The sequence below is a fragment of the Sarcophilus harrisii genome, chromosome X (assembly GCF_902635505.1).
Source record: "Sarcophilus harrisii chromosome X, mSarHar1.11, whole genome shotgun sequence".
Taxonomy (NCBI): domain Eukaryota; kingdom Metazoa; phylum Chordata; class Mammalia; order Dasyuromorphia; family Dasyuridae; genus Sarcophilus; species Sarcophilus harrisii.
The window spans coordinates 39,062,984-39,076,755 of record NC_045432.1 but is presented as its reverse complement, the minus strand read 5'-3'; the positions used below and the strand labels follow the sequence as shown (position 1 = coordinate 39,076,755).

Here is a 13,772-nt window from a genome sequence, read left to right as displayed (position 1 = left end):
CACCACTCTAAAGATAGCTCATGGCTCAGTGGATATGGCACCGTATCTTTAGTCAGTTCAAATCCAGCCTTGAACACTTCCTAAGTGTGTGACTCTGGACAAGGCACTGATCACCTGACAAAATGGATCCACTAGTGGATCCACTAAAGAAATGGCAAGTCACTCCACCATGTCTGCCAAAAAATCCTAAATGGGATCATAACAGGCAGGACCTAACTGAACAATAACTCTAACAGAATGGAGAACTTGAAATATGGGTTTATAGGTAAGAATAACTTCCCCAGCAAAACTGTATAATTCTACAGGAGAAAAAAAAAATAGATGCAGTGAAACAGAGGACTTCTAAGCATTCTGGTACTTAGTGGTATAGAGAAACCAGTGCTGAATAGAAATTTTGAAATTTAAACATGGAGTTAAGAGAAATAGAAATTTGTAAACAAGAATGAACACTGAGAAGGAGGTAAACAAAGATAAACTCCAATAAGGGAAGAGCATATATGTGCTGCTTCTGAATCCCATCATCCTCAGGGCTCAGAGAGGGAATCTTAATTTGACAGAAGGCCTGAAAGTGATTTTATTATGTCTTGATGATCTTAGAAGCAGAATGAAAATGAAGGGGAAGAAAAACACACTTGGGGGGGGGGGGGGGGGAGAAGAAAAGAAAGATGAGGGGAAATTATCTTACATAATCAGGTAAGCAAGTAAGTCTGTAGGAACAAGTAGGATGAGGTAGAGTAAAACAGCCTCACATCAACCTTACTCCCATCTGAATTGTTAAAAGAAGGAAAAATACACACACACAGTTAGGTGCAGAAATATTTTCACTCAACAGCGAAATAGGAGGAAGGAGGGGACATTAGAGAGAGGGTAGATAAGGGAAAGATTAGTACTAAACAAAACAAATTCTAAGGATATCCAAAAGTACTTAGTCCTCTTTTTGAGATAGCAAAGAATGGAAAGTTGAGAGGGTGCCTAGTGAAGAATAGCTGAACATGTATATAAAATATATAAATGTGATAGAATACTATTGTGCTCTAAGAAATCAGGAAGGGGATGATTTCAGAGAAACCTGGGAAGGTCTGGATGAACCGATACGGAGAAACAGAAGCAGGAGAACAATTTATGCAATCACAAGAACGCTATCAAGAAATTAAAAATATACCTTGAAAAATTTAGGGCTCTTCCTCCTCTTTCCTCTTTGGACTCCCCATCTCTGCTCACAATGTTATCGCCTCCACCAAAGGCTTGGGATCCACGTCAAACCCCCTTTGCCACAGAGGATTATCATAAGGTGAACAAATAGAAACTGCAGGCGCGGAAGGACACCACCAATCAGCCGCCCATCCACTCCATCCAAGCTACCACCATGGCCAGCTTGGGCCTCCCCTCATGATGCTGGAGGGCAGAAGAGATCATGGCAGTCCTTTTCTTCCATATCATGAAGTATAAACTGTGGGACCACAGGGATGCCAGCAACCACCGCTTTGTGCTCTCTGAGGGTCGTGCAGCTTCCATCCTCTATGTAGTCTGGGCCAAGTCTGGCTTCCTGCCAGAGACTGAGTTGTTGAACTTGAGGAAGATCAGCTCCATCTTGGATGGCCACCCGTCCTTAATGCCTTTACACTTGTGGCTACTTTCAGTCAAGGGCTCAGAGCAACTTGTGGAAGGCTACACAAATACTTTGATAGAGCCCGCCATGATATCTATTATTTGCTGGGCAACGGTGAGCTGTCCGAAGGCTCTGTGTAGGAGGCCATGGCCTTGGCAGGATTCTACAAGCCAGACAGCCTGATTGCCATCCTTGATATTAATCGTCTGGGCCGGGGTGATGCTGCCCCACTGAATGTAGAAGTGTGCCAGAAGTGATGTGAATCCCTTGGATGGAAGTCAGTCATTGTGGATGGACATGGTGAGGGAGAACTCTGCAAGGCCTTCGACTGGAGCAAGCACAGGACACCAACTGTCACTAAGACATATAAAGACAGAAGAATCTCCGGTGTAGAAGATGATAAGGAAGCTTGACAAGGGAAGCCCACTCCCCAAAACATGGCGGAATAGGTCACTGAGGAAATATATGGCCACATCGAGAACAAGAAAATTCTAGCCAGCCTCCCCAAAGAGGATGCCCCCACAGTTAACATCACCAACATCCGGACGCCATCTTCCCCAAATTACAAACTTGGAAACAAGCTAGCCACCTGCAAAGCTATGGCATGGCCCTGGCCGAACTGGGGCAAGCCAGCGCAGTGTGGCTATCCTGGATGGGGACACCAAGAATTCCACCTTTTTCAGAACTCTTCAGGGAGCATCCTGATCGCTTCCTTGAGTCATTGCAGAACAGAAAACATGGTGAGCATCACTGTGGGCTACGTTCCCCATGACAGAACCACGCCTTCCTGCAGCATGTTTGCAGCCTTCTTCACCAGGGCCTTTGCCCAGATCGTAGGGCAGCCATTTCAGAGAGCAACACTCAGCTGTGTGGCCCGCACTACAAGGTTACCATCGGTGAAGATGGTCCTTCCCAGATGGCCTTTGAAGATCTTGCTATGTCCTGGAAAGTTCCCAATGGGGTAGTCTTTTATCTGTGATGCTGTGGCCACTGAGAAAGCAGAAGTTCGTCAACAACACGAAGGGGATCTGTTTCTTAATGCCAAGCTACCCAAAGACCGCCATCATTTACTACAACAACAAAAATGTTCAGGTTGGCCAAGCTAAGGTGATCCTCAAGAGCAAGGATGACCAGGTGACTGTGACTGGCACTGGGATGACCCTCAATGAAGCCTTGGCAGTGGCAGAGCAGCTGAAGAAAGAAAAGCTCAACATCCAAGTACTTGGTGCCTTTACAATTAAGCTCTGGATGAGACACTCATCCTTGAAAGTGCCGGTGTGACTCCTGGCCACATCCTGACTGTAGAGGACCATTACTTTGAAGATGGCAGAAGAGAGGCTGTGACTGCTGCCATAGTGGGTTAACCGAGTGCCACCATCACTCCCTGGGGGGTCACCAGCATCCAGAGCAACGGGAAGCCGGTGGAGCTGCTGAAGATGGTTGACATGCCACCATTCGGGCTCTCAAGGAGGCCGTGTCTCAAGCCCAAGATGTCTGCCAGTGATTCTAGACCGAAACAAGGGTAGAGAAGATAGAGAAACTTTCCTGTAACTTTAGATATACTCAGTACCTTTTGTTCCTACTAAGGAGCGATTGAAAAGAATAAATAAAAATGTTTTGAGAAAAGACACACAAAAGCTTAGGAACTCTGATCACCATGATGACCAAGTACAATTCCAGAGGATGCTTAATGAAACACGCGACACATGTCCTGATAGAAATGTAAAGGGCCAGGAGTCCAGAGTGAGATGCATGTGTGTATGTACATGTATACATACATGTGTGTACGTGTATTCTTTTGAAAATGGCCAATGTGGAAATTTACCTTGCTTAATTATGTCTGTTAAGGGTTTTTGTCTTTCTTGTATTTTATCAGGGTGAGGTGAGAAAGGTTTTGGGAGAGTGAGACAAAAATGTTAATAGAAAGAAAAAAGAAGAAGAAAAGAAAGGAGGGGAAAAGAGAAGGAGGAAAGGAAGAAGGAAAGGGGGAAGAGAAAAAAGAAGGGAGGAATAAAGGAAGGGGGAAGGAGGCAGGGAGAAAAAAGGGAGGAAGGAAAGAGGGAGAGAGGGAAGGAAGAAGGAAAGAGGGCAGGGAGAAACAAAGGGAGGAAGAAAGGAAGGAGGGAAGGAGAGAAGAAGGAAAGGAGAAAGGGTAGAAGGAAGAAATGAGGGAGAAAAGAGTGGGAGGAAGAAATGAGGGAGGGAGAGAGTGAAGGAAGAAGGAAAGGAAAGTAGAAGAAAAGAAGGAAAGAACGAGAGAGGGAAGGAAAGAAGAAAGGAAGGAGGGAGGGAGGAAAGAAAGGAGAGAAGGAGGAGGGGAGAAGGAAGGAAGAAAGGGAAGGAAAAAGGAAAGAGGGTAGGGAGAAAAGAAGGTGGGAAGGAGGGAAAGGAGGGAGGGAGAAAAGAAGGAAAGGAGAAAGGGAGGGAAGGAAGAAGAAAAGGTTCATGGAGAAAAGAAGGGAAGAAGGAAGGAAGCAGTGAGAGAGAGAGAGAGAGAAGAAGGAAATCAGATGGGGAAAAAGGAAGGAAGGAAGGAACAAGAGAAGGAAGGAGAGAATAAAGAAAGAAAGCTGGGAGGGAGAAAATTAAAAAGAAGTAGGAAAGGAAAGAAGGAGGGAGAAAAGGAAGAAGAAAAGGGGGAAGAGAGAAAAGAAGGGAGGAAGAAAGGAAAGAGGGAAGGAGGCGGGGAGAAAAAAGGGCAGAAGGAAGGAAAGAGGGGAGGAAGAAATGAAGTAAAAAAAAGAAAGGAAGGGGGAAGGAGGGAAGGTGGGAGGAAAAGGGTGAGGAAGGAGAAAAGGAGGGAGGGAAAGAAGAAGAAAAAACAGGGAGAAGGGAAGGAAGAAAGGAAGGAAGAAGGAAGGAAGGAAGGAGCAAGAAAAAAGAAGGAAGGAGGGAAGAAAGAAGGAAAGGAGGTAGAAAGAAAAGAGGGAGAGAGAAATAAAGAAAGGAAGGAGGAAGGGAAGGAAGGGAAAAAGAAGGGAGAAAAGAAGACAGGAAAAAGTTAAGAGTGAGGGAGGAAAAGAAGAAGGAAACAAAGTAGAAAAGAATAAAGGAAAGAAGGAAAAAATGAAGGATGGAAGGAAGGTGGGAGAAAAGAAGAAAGGAAGGAAGGAGGCAAGAATGAAAAAGGGAGGGAGAAAAGGAAAGAAAGAAGGAGAGAGGGAGGGGATGAAGGAAGGAGGGAAGGATAAGAGAGGGGAAGAAGGAAAGGAGAAAGAAAGGAATGCAGGAAGAAACAAAGGAAAGATGGAAGGAGGGAGAAAAGAACTGAGGAAGGAATGAGGGAGGAAAGGAGCAAAGGAAGTAGGGAGAAAAGAAGTGACAAAAGAAGGAAGGATGGAGGGAGGGAAAAGAAAGGAAAGGGGATAAAGAGAAAAGAAGGGAGGAAGAACAAAGGCAGAAGCAGACAGGGAAGAAGAAAAGAAGATAGGGAGAAAAAGGAGGAATGAGAGAAGAAGGGAGAAGGAAAGAAAAGAGGAAGGGAGAAAAGAAGAAAAGGAGGGAAGGAAAAAAGAAAAAAGGTAGGAAGAAAAAAATTAGGAAGAAAGAAAAGAGAAAGGGAGAAGGAAAGAAAAGAGGGAGGGAGAAATGAAGAAAGAAAGGAGGAAGGGAAGGAAGGAAAAAAGAAAAAAGGTAAGGAGAAGAGAGGAAAAAAGAGTGAGGAAGGAAAAGAAGAAGGAAAAGACATAGAAAGAAAAGAATAAAGGTAAAAAGGAAGGAGGGAAGGAAGGTGGGAGAAAAAAGAAAGACAGGAGGGAGGCAAGAATGAAAAAGGAAGGGATAAAAGGGAGGAAAGAAGAAGGGAGGGAGGGGATGAAGGAAGGAAGGAGGGAGAAGAGAAGGGAGGAAGGAAGGGAGGAATAAAGGAATGTAGGAAGGAACAAAAGAAGGATGGAAGGAGAGAGGGAGGGAGGGAGAAAAGAGCTGAGGAAAGAATGAGGGAGGGAAGAAGGAAAGGAAGTAGGGAGAAAAGAGAAGAAAGAAGGAAGGATAGAGGGAAGGAAAAAGGAAGAAAGGGGGATAAGGAGAAAAGAAGGATGGAAGAACAAAGGCAGAAGCGGGGAAGAAGGAAAGAAGATAGGGAGAAAAGAGAGGAATGAGGGAAGAAGGGAAAAGGAAAGAAAAGAGGAAGGAAGAAAGGAAGGAAGAAAGGAGGAAAGGAAGGAAGGAAAAAAGAAAAAAGGTAGGGAGAAAAGAAGAGAGGAAGGAAGAAAAAAAGAGGAAAGAGGGAGACAAGAATGAAAAAAGTGAGTGAGAAAAGGGAGGAAGAAAGAGAGGGAAGGGATGAAGGAAGGAGGGAGGCAGAAGAGAAGAGAGGAAAAAGGGAGAAACAAAGGAAGGATAGAAGGAGGGAGGGAGAAAATAACTGAGGAAGGAAGGAGAGAGGTAAGAAGGAAAGGAAATAGGGAGAAAAAATGGAAGAAGGAATGGAAGAAGGAGGGAGAGAGGGAAGGAAGAAGGAAAAAGGGTAGGGAGAAAAGAAGGGATGGAGGCAGGAAAGCTCTGGGAGAGAGGGAAGAAGGAAAGGAGATAGGGAGAAAAGGGAGGAAGGAAGGAATGCTTCAAAAGAGAGAGAAGAAGGCAAAAAGGTATGGAAAAAAAGAAGTGAGGAAGAAAGGAAGGAAAAACAGAGGCAGAGAGAAAAAAGGGATGAAGGAAGGAAGAAGAGAGGAAGAGAAGGAACAAGGAAAGGGGGTAAAGAGAAAAGAAGACAGAAAGAAAAGAAGGAGGGAAGGAGAGAGGGGGAAAAAAGAAGAAGGAGGGAAAGAAGAAGGAAAGAGGGTAGTGAGAAAAGAAGGAAGGAAGAAGAGATGGAAGAGGGAAAGGAAGAAGAGAAAAAAGAAGAGGAAAAGGAAAAAGAGGGAGAAAAAAGGAGGAAGGAGGGAAAGAGAGAGGGAAGGAATATGGAAAGGAGGTAGGGATAAAAAAGGGAAGAAAGATAAAGGGAGGAAGAAAAGAAGGGCAAAATGAGGGAGGGAGGGAAGTAAGAAGGAAAGAGGGTAGGGAGAAAAGGAAAGAAAGAAGGGAGGAAGAAAGAAGGGAAGAAGGAAGGGAGGAAGAAAGGAAGGAATGAGGAAGAGAGGGAAGTAAGAAGGAAATGGGGTAGGGAGAAAAGAAGAAAGGAAGAAGAAGATGGAAAAGGGAGAGAGAAAGAAAAGAAGGGAGGAAGGAGGTGAGGAAGAGAAGGAAGAAGGAAAGGGGTAGGGAGAAAAGAAGGGAAGAAGAAGGGAAGTATGGAGGGAGGGAAGAAGGAAAGGAAGTAGGGAGAAAAGAAGGGAGGAAGAAAGGAAGAAAAAAGGAAGGAGGAAGAAGGGAAGGAGAGAGGGAGAAAAAAGGAAGGAAGCAGGGAAAAAACAAGGAAAGGGGGTAGGGAGAAAAGATGGTAGGAAAGAAAGAAGGAGGAAAGAGGGAAAGGAAGTATGGAGAAAAGGGAGGAAGGATTGAATGCTCCAGCAGAGAGGGAAGAAAGAAAGGAAATAGAGAGAAGAGGAAAGAAGCAAGGAAAAAGGGAGGGAAGAAGAAATGAAGGAAAGAAGGAGGAAGGAAAAAAGAAAGAAGGTAGAGAGAAAAGAAGGGAGTGAGGACAAAGGAAAAAGAGGGAGGAAAAGAGGGAGAAAAGAGGGTAAGGCAAAAAGGGAAGAAAGAAAGAGAGAAGGAGAAAAGAAGGGAGGAAGGGAAGGCACTGGGAGAGAGGGAAGAAGGAAAGGAAGGAAGGAGAGAAGAAGGAAGGAGAGAGAGAGGAGGGAATAATGAAAGAGCTATGGAGGAAAAAAGGAGGAAGCAAAAGATAAGGAGGTAAGGATTTTAAAAAGGGAGAAAAGAGGGAAGGATGGAGAGAAGGAAGAAGGAAAGGAAGTAGAGAGAAAAGAAGAAAGGAAGGAGGGAGGGGTGAGAAAAGAAGAGGAAAGAGGGAAAATAGGAAGGAGAAAAAAGGGAGGGAGGAGTAAGGAAAGGAAGAAGAAAGGGAGGTGTAGAGAAAAGAAGGGAGGAAGGAAGGCAGGAAAGAAGTAGGGAGAAAAAAGGAGTAAGGAGGGAAGGAGGGAGAAAGGGAAGGAAAAAGGAAAGAGGGTAAGGAGAAAAAGGGAGGAAGCAGGGAAGGATGGAGGGAGGGAAGAAGGAAAAGAAGGAAGGAGAAAAGGGAAGAAGAACAAAGGCTCTAGCAGATAGGGAAGAAGGAAAGAAGATAGGGAGAAAAGAAGGGAGGAAGGGAAGAAAAAAGAAAAGGGGGTAGGGAGAAAAGAAGGGAGGAAGAACAAAGACTCCAGCAGACAGGGAAGAAGGAAAGAAGATAGGGAGAAAAGGGAGCAAGGAAGGAATTAAGTAAGGAGGGAGAAAAAAGAAAAGAGGGAGGAGACATGAAGGAAGGAAAGAGGAAGGGAAGGAAGGAAAAAGAAAGGCAGGGAGGAAAAAGAGGGAGGAAAGAAAGGAAGAAGGAAAAGAGGTAGGAAGAAAAGAAGAAAGGAAAGTAGGAAAAAAGAAGAGAGGAAGGAGGGAGACAAGATGAAAAAAGGGAGAGAGAGAAGGAGGAAGGAGGAACTGAGAAGAGAAAGGAAGGAAGGAAGGGAGAAAAAACTGAGGAAGAAAGAAGGGAGGGAAGAAGGAAAAGAGGGAGAAAAAAGGAAAAAAGTGGGAGGAAGGAAAGAAGGAAGAAAGGAATGAAGGAAATAGGGAAGAAGGAAAGTAGAGAGAAAAGAGGGGAAGAAGGAAAAAAAGGAGGTAAGGAGGGAGAGAGAAAATGAGGAGGGAAGGAGTGATGGAGAGAATAAAGAAGGAAAGGGAGTAAGGAGAAAAGAAGGGAAGAAAGAAGGAAATAGGAAGGGAAGAAGGAAAGGAGGTAGGAAGAAAAGAAGGTAAGAAGGAAAAAAGGAAAAGAGGAAGGAAAGAAGGAAGGAGAGAGGGAGGGAAGGAAGAAGGCAAAGGGGTAAAGAGAAAAAAAGGAGGAAGGAAAGAAGGAGGGAGGTAGAAAAAAAAGGAAGTAGCAAAAAAAGAAGGGAGAAAGTAAGAAGGCTCCAGGAGAGAAGAAAAAAGGAAAGGAGGTAGAGAAAAAAGAAAGAAGAAAGAAAAGAAGAAAAAAGGAGGGATGGAAAAAAAGGGAGGGAGGGAGGGAAAAAAGAAAAAAGAGGCTAGGGAGAAAAAAGGAGGAAGAAGGGAAGAAGGTAAAGAGGGAGAAAAAAGGAGGAAGGAGGGAAGGAAGAAGGAAAGAGGGTAGGGAGAAAAGAAGGGAGGAAGGGAGGGAGAGAAGAAGGAAAGGAAGTAGGGGGAAAAGAAGGGAGAAAGAATGAAGGCTCTAGTAGAGAGAGAAGAAGGAAAGAAGATAGAGAGAAAAGAAAGGAAAGAAGGAACAGGGGAGGGAGGAAGAAAGAAAAGAGGGAGAGAGAAATGAAGGAAGGAAAAAAGGTAGGGAGAAAAGAATGGAGGGAGGAAGGAAAGTGGGAGGGAGGAAGAAAGAAAGAAAAGAGGCAGAAAAAAGAAGAGAGGAAGGAAAGAGGGAGGCAAGAATGAAAAAGGGAGGGAGAAAAGGGAGGAAGGAAGAAGGGAGGGAGGGAGAAAAGAAGGAAAGGCGGGAGGGAAAAAAGGGAAGGAAGGAAGGAGAAAATAAGGGAGAAAGGAAGGGAGGAAGGGAAGAAGGAAAACAGAAAAGAAAATGGGAAAGAGTGATGGAGGGAATGAAGAAGGAAAGGGAATAGGGAGAAAAGGGAAGAATAAAAGAAGGAAGGAGGGGGAAGAAGGAAAGGAGATAGGAAGAAAAGAAAAGAAAAGAAGGAAGGGAGGGACAAAGGGAGAGAGGGAGGGAAGGAAGAAGGAAAGGGCTAGAGAGAAAAAAGGAGAAAGAAGGGAGGAAAGAAGGAAACGAAATAGGGAGAAAAGAAGGAAGGAGAGAAAAAGCAAAGGAGAGGGAGAGAAAAGAAGGGAAGAGGGAAGGAAGAAGGAAAGGAGGTAGTGAGAAAAGGAAGAAGCAAGGAAGGAGGGAAAGAGAAAAGAGGGAAAGAATGAGGGAAGGAAGGAAGGAAGAAGAAAAGGGAGGAAGGAAGAAAGGAAGGAGGATGGGAAGAAGGAAAGGACGTAGGGAGCAAAGGGATGAAGAAAGAAAGGAAGAAGGAAAGGAGGGAAGGAGAAAAGGAAGGAGGGAGGGAGGGAGAGTGGGAAGAATGAAAGGAAGGAAGGAGGAAGAAAGGAAGGAGGGAGGGAAAAAGCAAAGTAGGGAGAAAAGGGAGAAAAGGAAGGAGGGAGGGAAGAAAGAAAGGATGTAGGGGGAAAAGAAGGGAAGAAGGAAGGAGGGAGGGGGAGAAGAAAAGGAGGTAGATAGAAAAGAAAGGGAGAAAAGGAAGGAGGGTGGGAAGGCTGGAAGGAGGAAGAAAGGAAGGAGGGAAGGAAAAAGTCAAGTAGGTAGAAAAGAAAGGAAGAAAGGAAGGGGGAGGGAGGGAAGAAAGAAAGAAAGGGTGTAGGGAAAAAAAGGAAAGAAGGAAGGGAGGAGGGAGGGATGGAAGGAGGAAGGAAGGAAAGAGTGTGAGAACCCAGAGATAAAAGAAAGACTTGTCTCTTGTGGAAAGTCCCTGGCTAGGGGAAAGTTAATACCTGCACTTTCAGCGACTGTAACTTTACTCTTGGCCAGCAGGTGTCAGCACTATTTCATCCGAACCCGTTTCTGTTCTCTCCGCTTCTACCCCGCCCTCCGCTCCCTGCAGTTCTCACTCTGGCCCAGCAGATGGCAGCATCACCGAAGGAAAAGCCTCCTCCTCCTCCTCCGGCCTACGTTTCCTTTGGAAGAAAAAAATTTCCTTTTAGAAGCTTTTTCCCGCTCCCCGGAAGGCCCGCCCAACACAGAAGCGGCCCCCGGGGCTTTAGCGAACAAAGCCCCGCTCTTCGCCGGTCACCCGGGCGTGTTTTACCCAGTTCCAAGCCGGTTCTTCACGGTAATCCCAATCCGATCCTGGACAACGGGCATTTATTAAACACCTACTATATGCCGGGTGCTGTTCCAAGCGCTGGGAACGTAAGGGTCAGATTGAAATCCTCTGCGCCCAGAAGGGGCTTCCACTCCGTAGTTTACGCCCCCTTCTGGAGCTCCATGCTCTCTGCTGTGCAGGGAAGGGATCGACCCACGTGGGCGTGTTGGAGGGATGGGGGCCATACCAGTTTTTCCTTCAAAGGTCTTAGAAACCTAGTGATCGCAGGATACAAAATAAATCCCCACAATCCTCAGCATTTTATACATCACCAACAAAATCCAACAGCAAGAGATACAAAGAGAAATTCCATTTAAAGTAACTTGATAATATAAAATATTTGGGAATCTACCAAAGGAAAGTCAGGAATTATATGAGCTAAATTACAAAACCCTTTCCACACAAATAAAGTCAGACTTAAACAACTGGAAAAATATCAAGTGCTCCTGGATAGGTCGAGCGAATATAATAAAGAATGCAATATTACCTAAACTAATCTATTTATTTAGCGCTATACCAATCAGACTCCCAAAAAACTATTTTAATGACCTAGAAAAAATAACAACAAAGTTCATATGGAAAAACAAAAGGTCAAGAATTTCAAGGGAATTAATGAAAAAAAAATCAAATGAAGGTGGCCTAGCTGTACCTGATCTAAAACTATATTATAAAGCGTCAGTCACCAAAACCATTTGGTATTGGCTAAGAAATAGACTAGTTGATCAGTGGAACAGGTTAGGTTCGCAAGACAGAATAGTCAGCTATAGCAATCTAGTGTTTGACAAACCCAAAGATCCTCACTTTGGGGATAAGAATTCATTATTTGACAAAAACTGCTGGGATAACTGGAAATTAGTATGGCAGAAATTAGGCATGGACCCACACTTAACACCGTATACCAAGATAAGATCAAAATGCGTCCATGATTTAGGCATAAAGAACAAGATTATAAATAAATTAGAGGAACATAGGATAGTTTATCTCTCAGACTTGTGGAGGAGGAAGAAATTTGTGACCAGAGAAGAAATAGAGATCATTATTGATCACCAAATAGAAAATTTGGATTACATCAAATTAAAAACCTTTGTACAAACTAAAGGAATGCACACAAGATGAGAAGAGAAGCAACAAACTGGGAAAACATCTTCACAGTTAAAGGTTCTGATAAAGGCCTCATTTCCAAAATATATATAGAGAACTGACTCTAATTTATAAGAAACCAAGGCATTCTCCAATTGATAAATGGTCAAAGAATATGAACAGACAATTTTCAGACGATGAAATTGAAACTATTACCACTCATATGAGTGTTCCAAATCACTATTGATTAGAGAAATGCAAATTAAGACAATTCTGAGATACCACTACACACCTGTCAGATTGGCCAGAATGACAGGAAAAAATAATGATGATTGTTGGAGGGGATGTGGGAAAACTGGGACACTGATACATTGTTGATGGGGTTGTGAGCGAATCCAGCCATTCTGGAGAGCAATCTGGAACTATTCCCCAAAAGTTATCAAAGTGTGCATACCCTTTGACTCAGCAGTGTTACTACTGGGCTTATACCCCAAAGAGATACTAAGAAAGGGAAAGGGACCTGTATGTGCATGAATGTTTGTGGCGGCCCTGTTTGTAGTGGCTAAAAACTGGAAAATGAATGGATGTCCATCAATTGGAGAATGGTTGGGTAAATTGTGGTATATGAACGTTATGGAATATGATTGTTCTGTAAGAAATGACCAGCAGGATAAATACAGAGAAGCTTGGAGAGACTGACATGAACTGATGCTGAGTGAAATGAGCAGGACCAGGAGATCATTATATACCTCAACAACGATACTGTATGACGATGTATTCTGATGAAAGTGGATTTCTTCGACAAAGAGAAGACCTAATTCAATTTCAATTGATCAATGATGGGCAGAAGCAGCTATACCTAAAGAAAGAACACTGGGAAATGAGTGTAAACTGTGTGCATTTTTGTTTTTCTTCCTGGGTTATTTTTACCTTCTGAATCCAATTCTTCCTGTGCAACAAGAGAACTGTTCGGTTCTGCACACATAGATTGTATCTAGGATATACTATAACATATTTAACATGTATAATAAGACTGCCTACCAAGTAGGGGAGGGGTAGAAGGAGGGAGAGGAAAAGTCGGAACAGAAGTGAGTGCAAGGGATAATGTTGTAAAAAATTACCCCGGCATGGGTTCTGTCAATAAAAAGTTATAAAAAATAATAATAATAATAAAAAGAAAGAAAAGAAACCTAGTGATCCCACAGACAAAGGCCTCAGCTACTGACAAAAAAAGGCCCCTCGGGTCTGAGGCACGTTTCTGGAGGCCCTGAAGCTGCACCCAACGGATGAATGCTGTACCTGTGCTAAATAGCCTTTGCTCACTATTAAGTAAACATCCTCTTGTTAAATAATCACATGGCCTAAATGTGGCTCACTTCATTCAGGCAACCTCAAAACTGAAGCATTCACCAGGCCTGAGTCAGGCCTAGCCCACAACAGACTCTGAGGTCCCTTCCAGGATTAGAGTTCCCATCCCATGTATGACTTTGGAGAAGGACTTCCCAGGACCTCAGTTTCTTCTTCTGGACAATGAAAAATAAGACTCACTGGCCTCTGAGATTCGGGCCAGCTGTTGCTCCCTGGTCCTCTGAGCCTATGTAAACAGATAAATGCACAGGTGGCTATCTGGAGGCAGAGAGAACACTAACGCTGTTATGGAGGAGACACAGGGTAGAGGCCAACCAAAGTGAAGAGGTTGTTCTAAAAGAGCCTGTCTGGGGGTTCCATTGTGCTGCTTGCTTATCAAACTTGGGCACCTGCAGGGCCTTCAGGAAAAGAGCTGGCAGAATCCAGATCCACAGAATAAGCTGATCTCCCATACAGCAAAGAACAAGTGAGAAAATGCTGGTGTCCAGGTGATGACGTCATAATATGGGAGCCAGCTACTGCTCCAATAGCGTCTTATTACTTTAGGCCCACAGAAGCCAGGTCAGTGGCTTAAGCCTTTGTCTGTTGGATTCATCGAGTTTCAAAGACAAATTCACAATCTTTTAGGGAATCGGCCCCTGTCTCCCCCATCCCTGCTAGGTATCATCCCACATCTCTCCTTTTCTGTGGTCACACTCCTTGAGAAGACCTTCTCCAATGGAGGCTTCTACTCCCCTGCTCCTTTTCTTTTGAACCTTCTACAGTCT

The 13,772-nt window shown here is 44.1% G+C and overlaps 1 pseudogene; it reads left to right on the top strand.

The window, feature by feature from the left end:
* Positions 1-1,222: 1,222 nt before the first annotated feature.
* On the top strand, positions 1,223-3,135 carry LOC100929103 (annotated as a pseudogene).
* The last annotated feature ends 10,637 nt before the right edge of the window (positions 3,136-13,772 follow it).